This window comes from Onychostoma macrolepis, chromosome 15 (assembly GCF_012432095.1).
Source record: "Onychostoma macrolepis isolate SWU-2019 chromosome 15, ASM1243209v1, whole genome shotgun sequence".
Lineage (NCBI taxonomy): Eukaryota > Metazoa > Chordata > Actinopteri > Cypriniformes > Cyprinidae > Onychostoma > Onychostoma macrolepis.
Genome location: NC_081169.1, coordinates 21,483,363 through 21,501,609, shown reverse-complemented (window position 1 = coordinate 21,501,609; position 18,247 = coordinate 21,483,363). Strand labels below are relative to the sequence as shown.

At 37.0% G+C, this 18,247-nt stretch overlaps 1 protein-coding gene across 2 annotated transcripts in view; it reads right to left on the bottom strand.

The window, feature by feature from the left end:
* Positions 1–17,923, bottom strand: part of dchs1a (dachsous cadherin-related 1a) — a 140,541-nt gene extending 122,618 nt beyond the window's left edge. Inside the window, exon 1 of one of the 2 annotated variants that reach the window (XM_058744348.1) lies at positions 17,291–17,923. The gene's annotated coding sequence lies outside the window, so the exon portion shown is untranslated. The remainder of the gene's footprint in view (positions 1–17,290) is intronic. The other variant, XM_058744346.1, reaches the window with a different exon arrangement.
* Between the last annotated feature and the right edge of the window lie 324 nt (positions 17,924–18,247).

Here is an 18,247-nt window from a genome sequence, read left to right as displayed (position 1 = left end):
TATATATATATATATGTGTGTGTGTGTGTGTGTGTATATATGTGTGTGTGTGTGTATATATGTGCGTGTGTGTGTGTGTGTGTGTGTGTGTGTGTGTGTGTGTGTGTGTGTGTGTGTGTGTGTGTGTGTGTGTGTGTGTGTGTGTATGTATGTATGTACAGTGAGTAAAATAAGTATTTGAACACCCTGCTATTTTGCAAGTTCTCCCACTTAGAAATCATGGAGGGGTCTGAAATTGTCATCGTAGGTGCATGTCCACTGTGAGAGACATAATCTAAAAAGAAAAAATCCAGAAATCACAATGTATGATTTTTTTAACTATTTATTTGTATGATACAGCTGCAAATAAGTATTTGAACACCTGTCTATCAGCTAGAATTCTGACCCTCAAAGACCTGTTAGTCTGCCTTTAAAATGTCCACCTCCACTCCATTTATTATCCTAAATTAGATGCACCTGTTTGAGGTCTTTAGCTGCATAAAGACACCTGTCCACCCCATACAATCAGTAAGAATCCAACTACTAACATGGCCAAGACCAAAGAGCTGTCCAAAGACACTAGAGACAAAATTGTACACCTCCACAAGGCTGGAAAGGGCTACGGGAAATTGCCAAGCAGCTTAGTGAAAAAGGTCCACTGTTGGAGCAATCATTAGAAAATGGAAGAAGCTAAACATGACTGTCAATCTCCCTCGGACTGGGGCTCCATGCAAGATCTCACCTCATGGGGTCTCAATGATCCTAAGAAAGGTGAGAAATCAGCCCAGAACTACACGGGAGGAGCTGGTCAATGACCTGAAAAGAGCTGGGACCACCGTTTCCAAGGTTACTGTTGGTAATACACTAAGACGTCATGGTTTGAAATCATGCATGGCACGGAAGGTTCCCCTGCTTAAACCAGCACATGTCCAGGCCGACTTAAGTTTGCCAATGACCATTTGGATGATCCAGAGGAGTCATGGGAGAAAGTCATGTGGTCAGATGAGACCAAAATAGAACTTTTTGGTCATAATTCCACTAAACGTGTTTGGAGTAAGAAGAACGATGAGTACCATCCCAAGAACACCATCCCTACTGTGAAGCATGGGGGTGTTTTTCTGCACATGGGACAGGGCGACTGCACTGTATTAAGGAGAGGATGACCGGGGCCATGTATTGCGAGATTTTGGGGAACAACCTCCTTCCCTCAGTTAGAGCATTGAAGATGGGTCGAGGCTGGGTCTTCCAACATGACAATGACCCGAAGCACACAGCCAGGATAACCAAGGAGTGGCTCTGTAAGAAGCATATCAAGGTTCTGGCGTGGCCTAGCCAGTCTCCAGACCTAAACCCAATAGAGAATCTTTGGAGGAGATCAAACTCCGTGTTTCTCAGCGACAGGCCAGAAACCTGACTGATCTAGAGAAGATCTGTGTGGAGGTGGGCCAAAATCCCTCCTGCAGTGTGTGAAAACCTGGTGAAAACTACAGGAAACGTTTGACCTCTGTAATTGCAAACAAAGGCTACTGTACCAAATATTAACATTGATTTTCTCAGGTGTTCAAATACTTATTTGCAGCTGTATCATACAAATAAATAGTTAAAAAAATCAAACATTGTGATTTCTGGATTTTTTCTTTTAGATTATGTCTCTCACAGTGGACATGCACCTCGATGACAATTTCAGACCCTCCATGATTTCTAAGTGGGAGAACTTGCAAAATAGCAGGGTGTTCAAATACTTATTTTCCTCACTGTATATATGTATATATATATATGTGTGTGTGTGTGTGTGTGTGTGTGTGTATACAGGTGCTGGTCATATAATTAGAATATCATCAAAAAGTTGATTTATTTCACTAATTCCATTCAAAAAGTGAAATTTGTATATTATATTCATTCATTACACACAGACTGATATATTTCAAATGTTTATTTCTTTTAATTTTGATGATTAGAGCTTACAGCTCATGAAAGTCAAAAATCAGTATCTCAAAATATTAGAATATTACTTAAGACCAATACAAAGAAAGGATTTTTAGAAATCTTGGCCAACTGAAAAGTATGAAAATGAAAAGTATGAGCATGTACAGCACTCAATACTTAGTTGGGGCTCCTTTGCCTGAATTACTGCAACAATGCGGCGTGGCATGGAGTCGATCAGTCTGTGGCACTGCTCAGGTGTTATGAGAGCCCAGGTTGCTCTGATAGTGGCCTTCAGCTCATCTGCATTGTTGGGTCTGGTGTCTCTCATCTTCCTCTCTATGGGGTTCAGGTCAGGCGAGTTTGCTGGCCAATCAAGCACAGTAACACTATGGTCATTGAACCAGCTTTTGGTACCTTTGGCAGTGTGGGCAGGTGCCAAGTCCTGCTGGAAAATGAAATCAGCATCTCCATAAAGCTTGTCAACAGAAGGAAGCATGAAGTGCTCTAAAATCTCCTGGTAGATGGCTGCGTTGACTGTGGACATCAGAAAACACAGTGGACCAACACCAGCAGATGACATGGCAGCCCAAATCATCACTGACTGTGGAAACTTCACACTGGACTTCAAGCAACATGGATTCTGTGCCTCTCCACTCTTCCTTCAGACTCTGGGACCTTGATTTCCAAATGAAATGTAAAATTTACTTTCATCTGAAAAGAGGACTTTGGACCACTGAGCAACAGTCCAGTTCTTTTTCTCCACAGCCCAGGTAAGATGCTTCTGACGTTGTCTCTGGTTCAGAAGTGGCTTGGTAGCCCTTTTCCTGAAGACGTCTGAGCGTGGTGACTCTTGATGCACTGACTCCAGCTTCAGTTCTCTCCTTGTGAAGCTCTCCCAAGTGTTTGAATCGGCTTTGCTTGACTGTATTCTCAAGCTTGCGGTCATCCCTGTTGCTTGTGCACCTTTTCCTACCCAAATTCTTCTTTCCAGTCAACTTTGCATTTGATACAGCACTCTGTAAACAGCCACACCTTTCAGTAATGACCTTCTGTGACTTACCCTCTTTGTGGAGGGTGTCAATGTTCGTCTTCTGGATCATTGCCAAGTCAGCAGTCTTCCCCATTATTGTGGTTTCAAAGAACAAGAGATACCCAGAATTTATAATGTAGGGATGGTCATTTATTCAAACTCAAATGTAAATATTCTAATATTTTGAGATACTGATTTTTGACTTTCATGAGCTGTAAGCTCTAATCATCAAAATTAAAAGAAATAAACATTTGAAATATATCAGTCTGTGTGTAATGAATGAATATTATATACAAGTTTCACTTTTTGAATGGAATTAGTGAAATAAATCAACTTTTTGATGATATTCTAATTATATGACCAGCACCTGTATATATAAACATAAATATACATACATACATATACATACATATACATACATACACATACATACATATACATACATACACATACATACATACAGGTGCATCTCAATAAATTAGAATGTCGTGGAAAAGTTTATTTATTTCAGTAATTCAACTCAAATTGTGAAACTCATGTGTTAAATAAATTCAATGCACACAGACTGAAGTAGTTTAAGTCTTCGGTTCTTTTAATTGTGATGATTTTGGCTCACATTTAACAAAAACCCACCAATTCACTATCTCAACAAATTAGAATATGGTGACATGCCAATCAGCTAATCAACTCAAAACACCTGCAAAGGTTTCCTGAGCCTTCAAAATGGTCTCTCAGTTTGGTTTACTAGGCTACACAAACATGGGGAAGACTGCTGATCTGACAGTTGTCCAGAAGACAATCATTGACACCCTTCACAAGGAGGGTAAGCCACAAACATTCATTGCCAAAGAAGCTGGCTGTTCACAGAGTGCTATATCGTAGATATTAGTAGAGTTTGTACTTGACTAACTGGAGCCCAGGTCAGGAAGCAGACAGACTGGCTAAACCGATCGTCTGCTAGCCACCTCATGTAACCAAAGTCAGTTAACTCTCAGCACATAGAAACTTTTTCACCTAGATATCACTCTATAGAGACTGTGTCTGTTCCCCGAACTAGAAAATACAGAAAACATCCAAACCAAAGTAATAGTAACAATTTAATTGATGTTCAACAAATAAAAAAACGATATAATACAGATAAACACATGATAAAGCTTGGCTTATTAAATATTAGATCCCTTTCTTCAAAAGCACTTTTTGTAAATGATATGTTCACTGACCATAAACTAGATGTGCTTTGTCTGACAGAAACCTGGCTAAAACAAGATGATTACATTACTTTAAACGAGTCTACACCCCAAGATTACTGTTACAAACATGAACCGCGTCCAAAAGGTAAAGGGGAGGTGTTGCTACAATTTATAGAAATATTTTCAGTATCTCTCAGAGGTTGGGTTTCAAGTATAATTCGTTCAAGTAATGGTGCTTCATATAACGTTATCCAAAGAAACAAGTGTTAATGATAAATCCCTGTGATGTTTGTACTGGCTACTGTATACAGGCCACCAGGGCACCATACAGACTTTATTAAAGAATTTTCTGATCTTCTATCGGAGTTAGTGCTGACTGCAGATAAAGTCCTAATCGTTGGTGATTTTAATATCCATGTTGATAATGACAGAGATTCGTTGGGATCAGCATTTATAGACATTCTAAACTCAATTGGTGTTAAACAACACGTGTCAGGACCTACTCATTGTCGAAATCATACTCTAGATTTAATACTGTCACATGGAATTGATGTCAGTGGCGTTGAAATTTTGCAGCAGGCGATGATATCTCAGATCATTATCTAGTCTCCTGTATATTCCATATAGCTAAAGCTGTAAAGCCAACTTCTTGTTACAAATATGGTAGAACCATTACCTCTACCACAAAAGACTGCTTTATAAATAATCTTCCTGACTTATCTCAGTTCCTCAGCATATCCAATAGCTCAGAACAACTTGATGATGTAACAGGAACTATGGACTCTCTCTTTTCTAGCACTTTAGATGCGTTTGCTCCTTTACGCTTAAGGAAGATTAAGGATAAGAGTCCAACACCGTGGTATAATGAGCACACTCGCCTAAAGAGAGCAGCCCGGAAAATGGAGCGCAGCTGGAGGAAAACTAAATTAGAGGTATTTCGTTTAGCTTGGTGGGAAAGTACCTATCCTACAGAAAAGCATTAAAACTGCTAGATCTGATTACTTTTCGTCTCTTCTAGAAGAAAACAAACATAACCCCGGTATTTATTCAATACAGTAACTAAATTAACGAAAAATCAAGCATCAACAGGTGTTGGCATTTCCCAAGAGCATAGCAGTAATGACTTTATGAACTACTTCACTTCCAAGATCGATACTATCAGAGATAAAATTGTATCCTGCAGCCGTCAGCTACAGTATCGCATCAGATAGCGCACTATAGACCCCCTGAGGAACAATTCCACTCATTCTCTACTGTGGGAGAGGAAGAATTGTATAAACTTGTTAAATCATCTAAACCAACAACATGTATGTTAGACCCGATTCCATCTAAACTACTAAAAGAGCTGCTTCCAGAAGTCATAGATCCTCTTTTGGCTATTATTAATTCATCATTGTCATTAGGATATGTCCCCAAAACCTTCAAATTGGCTGTTATTAAGCCTCTCATTAAAAAACCACAACTTGACCCCAAAGATCTAGTTAATTACAGACCGATCTCAAATCTCCCTTTTCTGTCAAAGATACTAGAAAGGTAGTATCCTCACAATTATATTCCTTCCTAGAGAAAAATGATATCTGTGAGGAATTCCAGTCAGGATTTAGATCGTATCATAGTACTGAGACTGCTCTCATTAGAGTTACAAATGACCTGCTTCTATCATCTGATCGTGGTTGTATCTCTTTATTAGTTCTACTGGATCTTAGCGCTGCGTTCGACACTATCGACCACAACATTCTTTTGAATAGACTACAAAACTTTGTTGGCATTAGTGGAAGTGCCTTAGCATGGTTCAAATCGTACTTATCTGACCGCCATCAGTTCGTAGCAGTGAATGAAGAGGTATCATATCGATCACAAGTGCAGTATGGAGTACCTCAAGGCTCAGTACTAGGGCCGTTACTTTTCACGCTCTATATGTTACCCTTGGGAGATATTATCAGGAGACATGGTGTTAGCTTTCACTGTTATGCTGATGATACTCAGCTCTATATTTCTTCGCCCGGTGAAACACACCAAATTGAGAAACTAACGGAATGCATAGTCGATATAAAAACTGGATGACGGTAATTTTTACTGCTAAATTCTGAAAAACAGAGGTGTTAATTATCGGACCTAAAACCCCACATGTAACCTAGAACATTATCTAACACTTGACGGCTGCTCTGTCAATTCTTCTTCATCAGTCAGGAACCTAGGTGTGCTGTTCGATAGCAATCTGTCATTTGAAAGCCATGTTTCTAGCATCTGTAAAACTGCATTTTTCATCTCAAAAGCATATCTAAATTGCGACCAATGCTCTCAACGTCAAATGCAGAAATGTTAATTCATGCATTTATGACCTCAAGGTTAGACTATTGTAATGCTTTATTGGGTGGTTGTTCTGCACGCTTGATCAACAAACTACAGTTAGTCCAAAATGCAGCAGCTAGAGTCCTTACTAGAACCAGGAAATATGACCATATTAGCCCGGTTCTGTCAACACTGCACTGGCTCCCTATCAAGCATCGGATAGATTTTAAAATCTTGTTAATTACTTATAAAGCCCTGAATGGTTTAGCTCCTCAGTACTTGAGCGAGCTCTTATCGCATTATAGTCCTCCACGTCCGCTGCGTTCTCAAAACTCCGGCCATTTGATAATACCTAGAATATCAAAATCGACTGCAGGCTGCAGATCCTATTCCTATTTAGCACCCATACTCTGGAACAGTCTACCTAACACTGTTCGGGAGGCAGACACACTCTGTCAGTTTAAATCTAGATTAAAGACCCATCTCTTTAGCCTGGCTTACACATAACACATTAATACGCTTCTATTATTCAAATCCGTTAAAGGATTGTTAGGCTGCATTAATTAGATCAACCGGAACCGGGAACACTCCCCATAACACACGATGTACTCGTTACATCGTAAGTTGAATGGCATCTACGCTAATATTTGTCTGTTTCTTTCCTAGTCTGTTTCTCAGTCCGTATCCGATCAGATGGTGGATCAGCACCAAGAGATGATGTCTACAGCCCTGATCGTCAGCGGAGACCAGGACACCCAGATGACCCCAGAGATATATCCCCAGATATATCAACCAAAAATAACAAAATAACTAAAATATAATAAAATACCTAACTACATAATACTACTATTGTTAGAAATTGCAACAAAATTAAAATAGAAATATAAACTTTTGAACTGCGGGTTTCGTCTGGTCAGAGGAGAACTGGCCCCGACTGAGCCTGGTTTCTCCCAAGGTTTTTCTCCATTCTGTCACAGAGGGAGTTTTGGTTCCTTGCCGCTGTCGCCTCTGGCTTGCTCAGTTGGGGACACTTAATTTCTAGCGATTATCGCCGATTTGATTGCACAGATACTATTTAAACTAAACTGAGCTAGACAATGACATCTCTGAATTCAATAATGAAAAGCCTTTAACTGAAAATTTAGTGTTTAATCTTATCATTATACATTACTGACACTCTATCCTCCAATTTGATACTGTTAAGTGCTTTGACACAATCTGTATTGTAAAAGCGCTATATAAATAAAGGTGACTTGACTATATCCAAGCATGTTAACAGAAAGTTGAGTGGAAGGAAAAAGTGTGGAAGAAAAAGATGCACAACCAACCGAGAGAACCGCAGCCTTATGAGGATTGTCAAGCAAAATCGATTCAAGAATTTGGGTGAACTTCACAAGGAATGGACTGAGGCTCGGGTCAAGGCATCAAGAGCCAGCACACACAGACGTGTCGAGGAATTTGGCTACAGTTGTCGTATTCCTCTTGTTAAGCCACTCCTGAACCACAGACAACGTCAGAGGCGTCTTACCTGGGCTAAGGAGAAGAAGAACTGGACTGTTGCCCAGTGGTCCAAAGTCCTCGTTTCAGATGACAGCAAGTTTTGTATTTCATTTGGAAACCAAGGTCCTAGAGTCTGGAGGAAGGGTGGAGAAGCTCATAGCCCAAGTTGCTTGAAGTCCAGTGTTAAGTTTCCACAGTCTGTGACGATTTGGGGTGCAATGTCATCTGCTGGTGTTGGTCCATTGTGTTTTTTGAAAACCAAAGTCACTGCACCCGTTTACCAAGAATTTTTGGACCACTTCATGCTTCCTTCTGCTGACCAGCTTTTTGAAGATGCTGATTTCATTTTCCAGCAGGATTTGGCACCTGCCCACACTGGCAAAAGCACCAAAAGTTGGTTAAATAACCATGGTGTTGGTGTGCTTGACTGGCCAGCAAACTCACCAGACCTGAACCCCACAGAGAATCTATGGGGTATTGTCAAGAGGAAAATGAGAAACAAGAGACCAAAAAATGCAGATGAGCTGAAGGCCACTGTCAAAGATACCTGGGCTTCCATGCCACCCCAGCAGTGCCACAAACTGACCACCTCCATGCCACGCCGCATTGAGGCAGTAATTAAAGCAAAAGGAGCCCCTACCAAGTATTGAGTACATACAGTAAATGAACATACTTTCCAGAAGGCCAACAATTCACTAAAAATGTTTTTTATATTGGTCTTATGAAGTATTCTAATTTGTTGAGATAGTGAATTGGTGGGTTTTTGTTAAATGTGAGCCAAAATCATCACAATTAAAAGAACCAAAGACTTAAATTCAGTGCACACAGACTGAAGTAGTTTATTTAATACATGAGTTTCACAATTTGAGTTGAATTACTGAAATAAATGACTTTTCCACGACATTCTAATTTATTGAAATGCACCTGTATATATGTATGTATTTATATATATGTGTGTGTGTGTACAGTATATGTATACACGTATAATTTACACACTTCATACTTTACAAATTTAAATATTTTTACTTTTATATTACTTTTTACTTTAATATTTTACAGCAGTTTAGGGAAAACTGCTGTTTGCTCTCTTTCCCTGAAGTAAACAGGTAAATTATGCTGCTTCTAAAAACCATGACCAACCTATGAATCTAAATAGAGACAAGATCATCAAGTACATGTTGATTGGAATGCATTTGTTCCTGTATCGTGCCTTCACTTAATTTGTATTTCGAACAGATTTCTTCTCTCTCTGTTAAGATTCCTATGCAGGACTCCCATCTGTTTGTGACTAAACGGATTGCAGAATTGGCATTACAAATGGATGCCTATTATCCATGTTGGACGATCGTGGAAGGACTTCGACTGATCTTTCCCGCTGTTGGCTCATATAATTCCCTACCATTTCAGTCATTGTCTTCTCAAGTGTTCAGTTGGCTGGACAAACAGACCTCACAATATCTGACAAGTAAAGAGAAGCATTTCAGAATTAGCAAGATACATCGTCCAGATGGCTGGGTTGATTCGGTGCAACTATATGCTCTTGATTACCACATGAACAATGCCATCATTAAGATGAACTAGCTTGGCCAAGTTATTAGCCTACCATAAAGAGTTCTGGAGTTTTATTTTACTCCTGAAATGTAAACAACGATGCTGTAAACGCTGTGAAAATATTGCCCATATGGCTTTGCTTTGTAGTGAGTATCTAGGAGTCCTTACTGGCTGATATCACAGATCTGATCATGAGCCTCTTTGTTTTCCACAACACTAGCATAGAAACTGCTTTCTGACCCCTCAAACTGAAGAAACTGTTTGTTTGCAAAGGGATAAGCTCACTAAACAGTTACAACACTTTTGCATGTTCACTTTTTCATGAATTATGAAAAAAAAAAAAATGCAGAAGTAAATCTTTGTTTAACAATCAGTCAGGAATAATAATGACACCAAACTTTATTTCGATATGGATATCATTGAAAATAATGTAGCCTGACTAAAAGATTTGTAAGGCTGATTTAAACCCGCGACTCCTCTTTGTGAACTATGCATAAAAAGAACCAGTTCATAATTAATGATTCGGGAATCAGACTTTACAGGTCACGCTGCATGTTTCCAATTGACTACAGTGAAAGAGTAATTTGTTCGGGAATCAAACTATATTGGTCATGCTGTATATTTTTGATTCACTGAAAAGAACCAGCTCATAAGAGTCATTTGCTCAGGAATCGAACTACACTGATTGCACTGTATGTTTAATTTAATTTACTAAAAAGAATTGACTCATCAGAATCATTTGTTCAGGAATCGGACTATAATACTTGTCATGATGTAGGTTTTTGATTCACTAAAAAGAACCTGCTCAAAAGAGTCATTTGTTGGGGAATCAGACTACACTGGTCATGCTGTATGTTTTTGATTCACTAAAAAAGGCACATTTGAGTCATTTGCTCAAAAAGACTAGTCACAATGTAGTCTTGCGTAGCCAGACCTTCAGACTGACGACTGAAGGTCTGGAATCCATGGCAGCTTTCATTGGCCAAGGCAAAAGGTTTTTTTGTGGCAAAAGAAGGTTCTTCAGATCACTAGCGTAGCCAGAAATGTTTAAGTGGGAGGGCCTACATAAAACTGGGTGGGCCAGGTGTGTAGCATATGAAAACTGCATGTCATATTGCCAACAAAAAAATACAGCACCAAGGTTAATTACACAGTACTTCTAAAGCATGCATTAACATTAGTAATTTGTTATGTTAATGTTCATTTCAAAATTTACTAATAGGACATTATTTAAATTAAAAGTTGTAGGCCATCTGTTCAAATTTGCCTGTGCTGGTTAACAAAGCTGAACATGGTAACAAACGTATTGCTAATGTTAGTTAATAATTGCTAATGTTAACTAATGCATTAACTAACGTTAACTAAAGTAAATTTATTAAAAAGCATTACCTCATGATTTCATAATCACACGTCTCTGTCAGTTCACGCACACCGAGGACCTCAGAAATGTGCGCAGCTGCAAATTATGCAGTTTGTTGTGGCGACCAGGATCTAGCACAATGTTTATGTGTTTCTTTCCACAAAGGATGTATCTGTTTAGCGGATAAAACACTGTACCTATGCTAATATGATGTTTCAAACACGCTTGGTTTAGAAGTTTCCGATCGATAAATCCAGCACCGTCAGGTGGTCTGTCGAGTTTCATTTGTAGATGGTCCGGATTAATTGCTGAGACTTCTACTTTTTAAAGAATTGATCTGATTTATGTTTGCTTCATTAGGCTATTTTCAAATTTAACTTCACAAACGCGTGCATTTTACTATTATATCCTTACGTGGTAAACATAACATTGTGGGTGGGACTAACAGAAACCGACGAATCATCATTTTGACAAGCGTATGTTGATATGCACCTATAGGAAGAGGGGAAACTAAGAAACGATCTGTAATTGACCATGAAAACAAGTGTTTAATATTGTTAGTAAATAAAGTTACAGTGAAATAAGACGTTTATTAGTATCTTTTAATTAATTACATCCATTTGGAAAATTACAAACTTCTCATTGGGTGGGCCACAGATGAAAGTGTGCGACTGCTTCAGATTATAAAAAGGTAAGAAACAAATGGTTCTTTAAAGAACCTTTGACTGAATGGTTCTTTGTGGAACCAAAAATGGTTCTTCTATGGCATCAGGGTGAAAAACCTTTTAAGCACCGTTATTTTTAAGAGTGTTGTAAACACGATGGCTTTCTTGTTTCGTGAGGGGGTTTGGCGCCATGGCATCTTTGTTACTAGGTGGAACATTAAAGAACGTGACACACACGTCTCCCAAAAATCCTGTATAATTCAACCATTGGACCCTTTTCACAAGACTGTGATGACACGTTTCAACGGTAATCATCATAATAAATCCTTGAAAGTTTTTTATATTTAGATTTTTTTTAAATGTATGTACATTTATAACACTATACTTTGTATTATATCACCGTTTCATCAAGTAAAAAAAAAAATAGTTAACGCTAATGCAAGGGTGTTTCTAATGCAGCGTCAATGTGAGCGGCGGTAAATTTGACATCGTTCTTTCTTCTGACTGCTGTTATCAGTCTCTCTCAGTTTTTTTCCTTTGATTGAAAGTCGTGAAAACACTATCGTGGAGTTTTTCTTTTGCTATTTGAGCAAATGGGAATGCAAAAAATATATTTGTGGTACCCTCTCATTCACTGCTGTCGGATTTTACCCAGCTATGACGACTTCCGCTGCTGAGAAACCCGGAAATGTGAGAAAGGTCCATCAGATGACGACTTGTGCCATATATGCATCAGACATTTAGCCAGCGGTCCGTGGGCTTGACGTCTGGGGCTGAAACTAGTCTCAATGCAGGTTTTTGATTCACTAAAAAGAACCGGCTCATAAGAGTAATTTATTATAAGATTAAAAATGTTGGTAACACTTTACGGTAAGGGTACATGAATTACCATGAATTCATGCATAAATTAATATGTGAATCATGCATTACTTCATGTATTAATATCTCATGAATTATCAGGAACTAACATGAATTCAAAGTCTTTCATTCATGACTTCATGGATGAACAACACCTTAATTAATACATTAACTAAGGCGAGTACATTATCATGATTTATGATTTATTACGCATGATCATGATGTTTTCTTTGTTCACAAAAAAACAAGGTCTTTACTATCTATTGTGGATAAAGCTATGCTTATGGTACATGATTCAAAAAAGCATTATTTTGTGCATGTAAGACTACTTGAATTATTAAAGGAATATACAAAATCCACATTTCCTCATGCATGCATACAGGCTAGAACAGTATATCAATTAATGTGAGAACTAATGTTTTCATTAAATATGATATGAGTTATCAAGCATGTTCATATCACTTTAGTTGAGGGGCCACACATGATGAAGTCATGAGAAGTTAATGCTTAGTTAATGATGATTACTGTATTTCGATGTTAACAGAATTCACATACTGTGTTCTGTGATTGGCCAATGTACATTTACCTGCAGGCTACTATGAAGAAGATATGAACATGCTTGATAACTCATATCATATTTAATGAAAACATTAGTTTTAACATTAATTGATATACTGTTCTAGCCTGTATGCATGCATGAGGTAATGTGGATTTTGTATATTCCTTTAATAATTCAAGAAAGAAATGTACCATAAGCATAGCTTTATCCACAATAGATAGTAAAGACCTTGTTTTTGTGAACAAAGAAAACATCATGATCATGCGTAATAAATCATAAATCATGATGATGTACTCACCTTAGTTAATGTATTAATTAAGGTGTTGTTCATCCATGAAGTCATGAATGAAAGACTTTGAACTCATGTTAGTTCCTGATAATTCATGAGATATTAATGCATGAAGTAATGCATTATTCATACATTAATTTATGCATGAATACATGGTAATTCATGTACCCTTACTGTAAAGTTCTTAATGTTGTTCTTAATACACAGTACAATTATAGAGCTATAATATTACCGTAGATGAGTTGCTATAAAAATTTGACATTGGAAGAATTAATGAAAAATTTTAGAGCTCATAATCCAAGGGGAAATATGTTGAGAAGCAGAAGAGTTCAAGAGGAAACTTCAGTCTCCATTCGCTCTCCACCACTGTTTAAAAGAAAAAAATTTAGATATATAAGAGATGTCACTTGTGCTTTTTGGTTTCATGGACACTGAGCAACTGAACAAACAGACTTAACCAAATATCACAGCATTTCCCAAGATTTACTGACAGTAAACGGTCAGCTCACTTCAGAGATCACATCCTGCTTTGATGTTCAGTACAACAAAAGTACAACCATCCCCAACCAACCACAGATGCCCCCTGTCCTCCTCCACCACATCCTGACAGCCAACATAATCCCACTCAAGCCATAAATCATCTGCCAACCCACACGATGAGAATCATCACCGGATTCATAAACCGTAAACAGAGAGACAGAAACACTTCACTCCTGCGAGGGGGAGGCTATTAAACGCAGGATAGTTTATTCTGCCCCTTTGTAGTACTTCATACTGGCTACAGATGCCAGCGCTCCTCTGGGTGAGACAAACAGTAGAGAAACTGTGGGACGGAAGGGAACCATTAACAAACTCATGCCCTGCTCAGCATCTGCTGATTGATTCTGACTAACTGCCACTGCTCTCCACATGGGGCCGTGGCGTTTGGTTGTGAGCAACACGTTCGTTTGGACCTTTACAGCTCTAAAACTAGAGGAATTCTTTATGGGGAAACTGACAAAGGTGTTGCATAAAATGCATGTGTGAACATAAACAGGGATAAGAGTTAAGGCTTGAATGTGTGGAGGACACGCTTTTATGTGATGATAATAAAACTTTGGAAGCTCAGAGAGCACTTCTTTGAACGTGGGGAACAACAGGACTAAAACAGACCTTTTAAGAGGAATGTGATTTTTTATTTATTTTTTTTTTTTAAATATGTACATAAATCTGCAGCATTTAAAAAATATGTTGTATGCTACTTTAGTTACACATGATATTTATAATAACCAAACAAATATTTTATTAAAACAAACAAACATTTATTACAATAATACACATTTTTTGTAATAAATTACCACAATTTTGATGCTGGTGTTTTAGGAGAAAATACTGTTTAGAATATAGTACTTTATATAATTTATTATCAAATAAATAGTTATTAAATACATTAAGTGCATTGTTGAATAAATAAATTAATAAACAGACATTGTTAAACAAATAAACAAACAAATAATTAAACATTGTTTAACAAACAAAAACTTTTTTTTTTTTAAAAATGCATTTGATGTTAGTGTCTGTTTGCTTTTCAGTGTTTTAGGAGAAGATGAAAATAGTATTTATACTTCGTTTATTGATGATTTTAAATAAATTAATAAAACAAATTTGATGTTGATGTCTGGTGCTTTTCAGCATATATAAGAGAAATTAAAAATAGTATTTATAATACTTTATTTATATATGTTTTACAATGAAAAAATAAATTAAGTAATTTTTAACCACATATTTGATGTGTATGTATGTATATGTTAGGTGTATGTTGCTTTTCAGTGTCTTAGGAGAAAATAAAAATAGTATTTGTAATACTTTATTTATAGATTGTTTTTTAAATAAATAGGCCTAAACCATTAAATAGTGAATAAGCAAATAACTGCACAGTAAATAAATAAATAAATAAATAGTACATTTTAGCAAGTAAATGCTCAAAACGTTTTGTTTTTTTTCACTAGAGACCAGCAGAGAATTACAGATATGCAATTCCCTCATGTTTTGTGACTTTAAAGGTGATTTTTTTTCTCCAAACAAAAGATTAATGAATGAAAAGGGAATTCAGTGTAAACTAAACAGAATGTTAAGGAGAGAAAAACTTCTCTAAACATAACATCACGCTCAAAGCAAGCAGGAAGAGACGATTTAAGTACTATTGCATGAGTGCTGTAATATATACACTGACTGGCATGTGAACTGAACCTTCTCAGAGGATGTATGGAAAGTCTCGCAGGAAACACATATCTGCACTCAGAGGTAAGAATATATGGATAACGATGCTTCCTCAAAAAATTTGGACCGGAATATAAAAAAAAAAGAACAATCAACTTCCAATCTACATTAAGCAGAAATTTATTTTTTCCATCATGTCTGCCAACAGTCCTCTGATTGACAGAAAACTGCAACACAAAACCCCTTCTACTAATGCAACAAACCACAATGTGGCATTAAACATGTTCCACAACAACTTCTGCGCTTCCAGTGCTTTTGCAATTTACTTTTAATATGACACATTTGCTCTTGCTGAAACGGGTGATTGGATTTTCCTGAGCAAACGTCACAGGACATTAACATACTCAACAACATCATTTTCCACTTGAGTTATAGTGCTATAGGCTATGACGGAAAATTTTCAAAATTGGTCCGAAATTCAGGGTACAAGAGGATCTTAGACGTAATTAAATTCAATACTTGGGAACGATGATCTATTATTAAATAAAAAGACCCCTAAGAGAAATAAAGCTTAAATATCCGCAAATTTAGAGCAAATAATTTGATCTGTACCCTTCATCAGCTTCATGCTTCTAGTCAATTCTTCCTGTCTCCTAAACAACAGCATTCAAGTATTAAAACATACAGGGAGGGTTTTTGCAGGTTTTATGATGGTGAAGTTAAGAAATTTTTAAGAATAAATTGAAAGGAACACAATACGTCAATATGTTCTCTAAATGTCTATGGAGCACGAGTTGTATAGCAACACTTGAAAGTTTAATAATACAGTTTCCAACTGATCTCCATTACTTATAACATTAATTCATATGACAATGAATAGCTTTAAGCTTGATTACCTCTGTTCCCAGCCACTAGATTATGGAAATAACCATGACTTTTACTGTAGCTGCAAAAAATCTACAGTACCCCCCCACTCCACACCTTTCCAATACAAAAGATTCTTACATCAAGACTTACTTAAGCAAAATTGCATGGGAAATCTTGTTTTCTGATCAAAATAAGTGAATAAACTGAGCATACACTCTTTCTTTTTTTCAGAAAACAAGACTATATCTTTTTATTTTCAAGTAAATGCATCTCGTCTAAGGATATTTAAATTCCAACGCTATCTCATGACCAATTCCTACATATTTTACAAGGCGGCTAATTCGCATGAATTCGTACAATCTCACTTCGATTTTGTAAGGTTTCTGTGAGAGGTAAGTTTAGGGGCGGGGTTAGTGTCATAATTCGTACGAATTCCTACCTCATAAAATCCATGTGAACTTTCACACATTTTACGAATTCATACGAGTGAGGTCGTACAAATTATGGAATGGTTTCGCACAAATTTGCGCGAATTGCTGTGTGATCGGGCTGTTCAATTCATATTGGAAAACCAGTCAAAAACACTGAGAAAGATACTCATTTTTTGAATGGCATGCAACATTTAATGGCATAACTTTATGAATTAAAGTTTCTTTCTTCTGTTAAACACAAAAGATGATATTTTGAAGAATGTTTTAACCAAGCAGTTGACAGTAGCCATTGATTTCCATAGTTTTTTTTTTTTTCCATACTATGGAAGTCAATGGCTACCGGCAACTATCACTTTAAGACTTCCTGCTCCAGTATAAGACCGTTTCAAGGCCTTCGTTTGTGGAAGTACAAATAAAAACTTTTTAAGAACTTAAGAACTGCAGAATCCCTGTTAAAAAAAAAAAAACTATGTTGCTTTTTTGGCACCCTGACATAAATTAACCAAAAGGAAAACAAGCAGCAGCATGGCATAACTGACATCCTCATTTTGCTACTTACAAGACATATTTGAATAAACACAATGAGACAACGACCTCTGTGTAGCTGTATCCCAGATGGACGCTCCAGCACTCACAGCTGTCTTGGGTCATTTGGTCTGCGGGGATCTGACTGAGTGATGTGTTTTTGGCTGACTCCCTGAGAGGAAGGTGAGGAGACAGATGTGAGTGGGGTGCTGAAGAGCTCCAGCGTCCTGAGAGTGGCTGGAGGCCTTCCTGAAATTAAACCAAATCTATTCCTTAATCCAAATTCTTATCTGGAATGATAAACTGTTTGGTATCCATGTGTACAACTCCATATTTTTCGTATAAATGCACTTGTTTAGACGCCGGAAGACACCACTGGTTTGTACATGTACACTCTGGGTACTGGATGAGTGCTGTGACACGCATGACATACTGCATGTTTTTACATCCACGGAAGTAACTGCATTTGAATGGGAATTGTAGACAACAAAATGAGGGAGGTCCGGTAGAACATTACGCATCTGAAGCAAGCAAGTAAATAGAATTGAAGAGGTTTGCCTATGTCACATAAAAATTCCTTAGTCTGATTAGTGGCATGTAAACATAGGCAGTGACTTATGGCACATATTTTAACATTCAGAATGGCAGTCCAAATATATATAAATAAATACATATTTTTCTGGCTATAACATGTTTTAAATATATGATGTAAATTACATGGTTTAAAGAAATACATTTCTATTTTTAAATATTTTATTTAAGTTTCTTAATTCAAAATCTATAACAAAATGTATTTTAAATGGCAAGAAAAAGTATTTCTAATCATAAAATAAATTTTGGGTAATGTACAATTAACTAATATATATATATATATATTAAATATATGTTTGTATGTAGGTACACACACACACACACCTCTAAATATAATTTAAAATGTATCAAAAAAAAAAAAAAAAAAGAAAAGAAAAAGGTAAAATACATGCTGTTGTTTTTTGGCTGGGAATTCCTAATGCTATTGAAAGTGTA